Here is a 6,000-nt window from a genome sequence, read left to right on the forward strand (position 1 = left end):
GACTCATGAAGACCTCTAAATTGCTTTCGTCCTGCAACCTCATACTCTTTTCTCAAATTTTCCATATTACCTATGTTTTTGGGTTTATTTACTAAGAAATATTCTATCATAGCCAATGAAACAGATTTTGGCCATAATGCAATGTCTTCAGGGTAGGTTTCTTCCCTTACTTCGACAAAATTACCAATATATTGTAGTTCCATTGTCACTTCAGAGTCTTTTCGTTCAACTTTTGCAGTCATCGTGGTATCCCCACAACTCAACAAGTGATCAGATAATTCAGATGTTTCCTCGCCCATACTTTTTGATGAATGTCCACGATTCACTACTTCAAGCTTTTTAAAATAAGATGACAACCTGTCTTTTTGCTTAGCTTCATCTTCTTGCCTCGCCTTCATTTTTTGCATTTTTGACTGCCAGACTCATAGTGATGCTTCATTATTGCTAAAAAAACTGACCTTGATTTTAGGCAGATTAAAAATGTCTGCAAGGGCAGGGGCATAGCCATGGGTAGGCCTGGGTGGGCCGTGGATCACCCAATTAGGTTTAACGCAGTTAATCTCACATTTTTATCAGGCTCTGAAAACACGGGATTTTGAACCATTACATACTAGTGACAAATCACAGGCATTGTTGCAAAGTGTGAGGGAGGGTGCTTTTGTTCAATTGGATAATTGGTCAAGCAGACAGACTTTGATTGGCAAAGTACGATTTCCCTTAGTTGCTGTTATGCTATTGCTGCGACAGTGAAAAAATGGCAAAGTAAAATTCTTTGCTAGACTACTTCAAAAAAACACACTTAGAGCACAGTTTGCAGAATAAGTTCACAGAATGCAGAAAGCCTGGACCACTTCACAATTTGCAACGCTTATTACATTCAGTCATTTGTCAGATTTGTCCTGCATTTTGAGGACCACTATCATTGGGGACCCCATGCCACTGCACAGTTTCATGGTAAATCTGCCACTGCCCCCCCCCAGATGTCCTGGATACACCTCCTGTCCTGGGGTGATGGGGGTTGAGAGGGGATGGAACAGAGCCAATATATGGGGCGGTGGCCCACATCGAGAGTCAGGCAGCAAGACGATTTTGTGGTGATGTGCTCTAGGGTCACAAAATGTTCATACCAGGTGCACTGGCATCATTCATGAGGGCTGGCCTCTGACTCCAGAGCCACAAGGGCATATTCCTCAGGGGAGGGATTGCCCAGGAACGTAGCATCCCAAATGAGCTTAGCACAAAACAGTGACTCGGGGTCATTAACGGTCACATCGAACAAAAGCACAGCATGGAGAGCGTCTCCACATTCCGGCTCTTCCCTCCAGTCCCCACACTGGACATCAGTCAGTGCTTGTTCCTCTGGACAGTAAACATGGAGCAAATTCACCCCGGGGTGGCCATGCATCTCAGACAAAGTGAACAGCCCCAGATGTTTCGACTTACTACATGGCAAAAGGGACATTCCAGGGTTCCTAGAAGAAGTTGCCGGCTTGTCCTCTGAGAAATCATGGCTGTCTTGGTAAAATTGAGCCTGTCCTGCTAACTCCAGGGCACGGGGTCATGTTAGCCCAGGGGATCCCCAGCTGCCCATTGAGAGAAGCTCCAGGTCCCCCTTTGGGCCAAGGACTCACTCTGCTATGTTTTCCATCCACAGAGAGCACCCTGAAACCTTCAGTCCCTGGCAAAATCATGGAGCAGGTCGTTAAGGAATCCACTTTGAAGCACTCAGAGGAGAGGAAGATGATCAGGAACAGTCAACATGGATTCACCAAGGGCAAGTCATGCCTGACCAACCTGATTGCCTTCTATGATGAGATAACTGGCTCTGTGGATATGGGGAAAGTGGTGGATGTGATATATCTTGACTTTAGCAAAGCTTTTGATACGGTCTCCCACAGTATTCTTGCCAGCAAGTTAAAAAAGTATGGATTGGATGAATGGACTATAAGGTGGATAGAAAGCTGGCTAGATTGTTGGGCTCAACGGGTAGTGATCAACGGCTCGATGTCTAGTTGGCAACCGGTATCAAGCAGAGTACCCCAGGGGTCGATCCTGGGGCCGGTTTTGTTCAACATCTTTATCGATGATCTGGATGATGGGATTAATTGCACCCTCAGCAAATTTGCAGATGACACTAAGCTGGGGGGAGAGGTAGATACGCTGGAGGGTAGGGAGAGGGTCCAGAGAGACCTAGACAAATTGGAGATTGGGCCAAAAGAAATCTGATGAGGTTCAACAAAGACAAGTTCACAGTCCTGCACTTAGGAAGGAAGAATTCCATGCACCGCTACAGGCTGGGGACCGACTGGCTAAGCAGCAGTTCTGCAAAAAAGGACCTGGGGATTACAGTGGGTGAGAATCTGGATATGAGTCAGCAGTGTGCCCTAGTTGCCTAGAAGGCCAATGGCATATTGGGCTGTATTAGTAGGAGCACTGCCAGCAGATCGAGGGAAGTGATTATTCCCCTCTATTTGGCACTGGTGAGGCCACACCTGGAGTATTGTGTCCAGTTTTGGTCCCCCCACTACAGAAGGGACGCGGACAAATTGGAGAGAATCCAGCGGATGGCAATGAAAACGATTAGGGGGCTGGGGCTCATGACTTACGAGAAAAGGCTGAGGGAACTGGGGTTATTTAGTCTTCAGAAGAGAAGAGTGAGGGGGGATTTGATAGCAGCCTTCAACTACCTGAAGAGGGGTTCCAAAGAGGATGGATCTAGGCTGTTCTCAGTGGTGGCAGATGACAGAACAAGAAGCAATGGTCTCAAGTTGCAGTGGGGGAGGTCTAGGTTGGATATTAGGAAAAACTATTTCACTAGGAGGGTGGTGAAGCATCGGAATGGGTACCTAGGGAGGTGGTGGAATCTCCATCCTTAGAGGTTTTTAAGGCCTATCTTGACAAAGCCTTGGCTGGGATGATTTAGTTGGTGTTGGTCCTGCTTTGAGCAGGGGATTGGACCAGATGACCTCCTGAGGTCGCTTCCAACCCTAATATTCTATGAGTCTATGATTCAGGCTGATGGGCTTTTAGTTTAGATCATGAAGTCAAGAAAGAACAAAAATAACGTCTCCATGAAAGAGTGTCATGGCCCTGTCTGCACTAGGGACATTTATAAACATCTCCCATCATTGCTAACATCAGTTCAGCTCTAGCCTCTGTGTCCAGTCCATGGGGAATGAGGCCAGTACACCAGCCAGCTCCACAGCCCACTCTGTAAGCTGTAGAGGCTCATACATTTAGCTCTGGCTAGATCCCTGGTCACAACCAAGATGGCAATCGTGACATGTTTCAGGTAAAGGGCCATCCCCTGTTCCCATTTGTGGTGCTTTCTGTGACAGTTGGGCCTGTGGGTCCAGAGCGTGCTCTGGCACAAAGCACGGACAGATCAGCCTGAAGTCAGCGATGGCAGAATGGTTCCCTGCGGATGCTTATCTCAACCTCTGCAGGGCCTGAGAATCTTACCAGGCGTCCAGCCTCCACCCTGGGAGTAGAATTGGCTATGTATCTCCCCCTCCCAGCACAACCACATCCATCTAGTAAGCTCTCGCCAGCCCAGTCATGCTCCCTCACACCCGGTTCTCTGCCAAACTAGAGTCTCTTGCATACTAGATTCTGCAAGACCCACAGAGAGATAATGAGGACCGCAAAGGAGAGACACCTTCCCAAGCCCAAGACTTCAGGCTGATCTGTCCATGCTTAGTGCCAGAGAGCACTCTGTGACCAAATCCCACCTGAGCCTGATTTGTCCAGGCACATTCTCTGCGTTGTGATTCCCTGGTTTCAGTGGAGTCATGGCAGCAGGGAACGTGGTCCATTGATTTAATGGCCAGAAGAGACCATTATGATGCTCTAGTCTGACTTCCTGCCAGAAGAACCCAGATATAGAACGTCACCTGGTGACTCCTGCTGCAAGCGCGTTTCTTCTGAGTTATAAAGCCAGCGTGGCAATACAATGGTCCCCCTCCAGCATTTCCATTCTGTGCACCACTCTGCAACCCCAAGGCTGCCTGGTGGGTCTGCCTCCCAAATCTCCCCCAGTGCTGTTCATTCTATGGACCTCCAGTACCCTAGCTCACGAGGGTCTTTCTCCAGTGGGAGCTCCCTGCTTCGAAGTGTCATGGAAAGAAACAAGAAGAGAGAGCAGTTCCTTTTCCCCTTATTTCTAGGCTTGGAGTTAATGCTTCATGAAGGCAGCCTGGCTCTATAAAGCTACTCAGAGGGGGCCTCCTGCACTGAACAGACAAACCAGCCCTGAGGAAAGAATTGTGCGTATGTGGGAACAGCTTTGCTGCTGTCACTGCAGGACAGTGGAAGGGTCAGATGCCACTGATTTAACCCTTTGTATGTGGAAAGAAGCACTCTAGCAGGTGGGCCTGAGGAAACAAATTTCACCTACACAGTATGGTCGGCTATGCCTAGCAAGGAGAAAAGTGCATTCAGCTGTGACTACAGCTGGCCTGAAAATCCCTTCCCAGGAAGAAGGTCATGGACACTGGCCCCTCCCATGCCACAGCTTAACTGAAGTCAGCTGACCCATGTGTAAAAACAGAGCAAATCAACCAGAAGCCGTTGGCCTGCAAGGGAACCTGGCTGAGAACCAGAGGAGGCGACAGAGCTTCTGAATTGTCCTGGAAGTAAGTGGCACTGAAGAGAAATCAAAGGGGGTGAAAACTTGTACAGTGCTACAGAACCCGGCCCAGAGATGTGGGAGATTAACAACAGATTCAAGTGGGAGCGTGACAGGGAATGTAAACAGCTGGATGGAGTCATTCACAAACGTCAAGAACACTGGGATCCTGGCAGGAATGTCACTTGGGAAAGGCACATTTTCTTTACAAGAAGTTCCTAGGTGAGACCAGTATGTCACATATCTTTATAACAAAGCTAAAGCCTGGTCTACACTAGGAAATCAGGTCAGAATAACCACATTGCTCAGTGGTGAGAAAAATCCACATCCCTGAGTAACGCAGTTAAACTGACCTAACCCCTGGTGTAGATAGCGCTAGGTCGAAGGGAGAAATCTCCTGTCAACCTAACTACCACCTCTTGGGGAGGTGGAATCCCTTCCATTGGAGTAGGCAGTGTAGACAAGCCCTCAGTCTTGTGAATTTGAGCAGTTAACAGCTAGACTCGTTTGAGATAATCGGGCAAAGGAAGCTTATTGGAAGAGATGGGCTTGACTTTGCAAAGAACAGTGTATCCACTGTTTTCAGCCACAAAGAGAGAATACCAGGGTAAACAAACAGAAGGGATCGGATCTGTTTGCAATAACACAAAGTAGCCAGAACACTAATGTGAGCAGTCCACCTGGTCAAAAAATGAAACAATGTTTTCACAAACATTTTGCGGTATTTTTATTGAAATTTTGAATTGTGACATTTTTCAATCAGCTCTAGGGCTTGTTTTGGGCATTCAATAAGCATATCCAGCTTGCAGTGGCGTGTTACTCTTCACTCAAGTCGCAAAGAAATGCAAAAGCAAAATGCATTCCTGATCATAGAGCTGGAGTGCAAAGCTCGGAGGATGGCGAGACGGAGGCAGGCTCTTGTAATACATTTGCAGAGCAATGTTCTGCAACAGACTGTGTTGGAACAATGGAAGTAAATGCGGGAAATAAGTGAATTTCAAAATAGACATTGGACCTGAATGCAGCATAATCACAGCCACAAACACAAGAAGATTGGTGACCCCCAGTGTTAAAATCAAAACCTCAACTGGTTTCATAGATGTTGTATCACCCAGGCAAGGTATTAACAAACTCCAACAGAACTTTATTTACAGTGGAAATCTCTTTACCAAGCTGTAGCTGCACACTCTGTAACTCTCACTCAGCCTCCTCAACTCCCCACCCTCCTTCCTGTTTCCTGTCCTTTCAGACTCCCCAGTTCTAATAATCACATGCAGCATCTAAACACCACATTCCCTCCTCTCTTAAGAAACTTTCCAAATTAAGATAAACATTGTTGTTCTAACCACAGGAACAAATATGAAACAAGACAC

Source organism: Terrapene carolina, unplaced genomic scaffold (assembly GCF_002925995.2).
Source record: "Terrapene carolina triunguis isolate 2854851 unplaced genomic scaffold, T_m_triunguis-2.0 Scaffold67, whole genome shotgun sequence".
NCBI classification, from domain to species: Eukaryota; Metazoa; Chordata; order Testudines; family Emydidae; genus Terrapene; species Terrapene triunguis.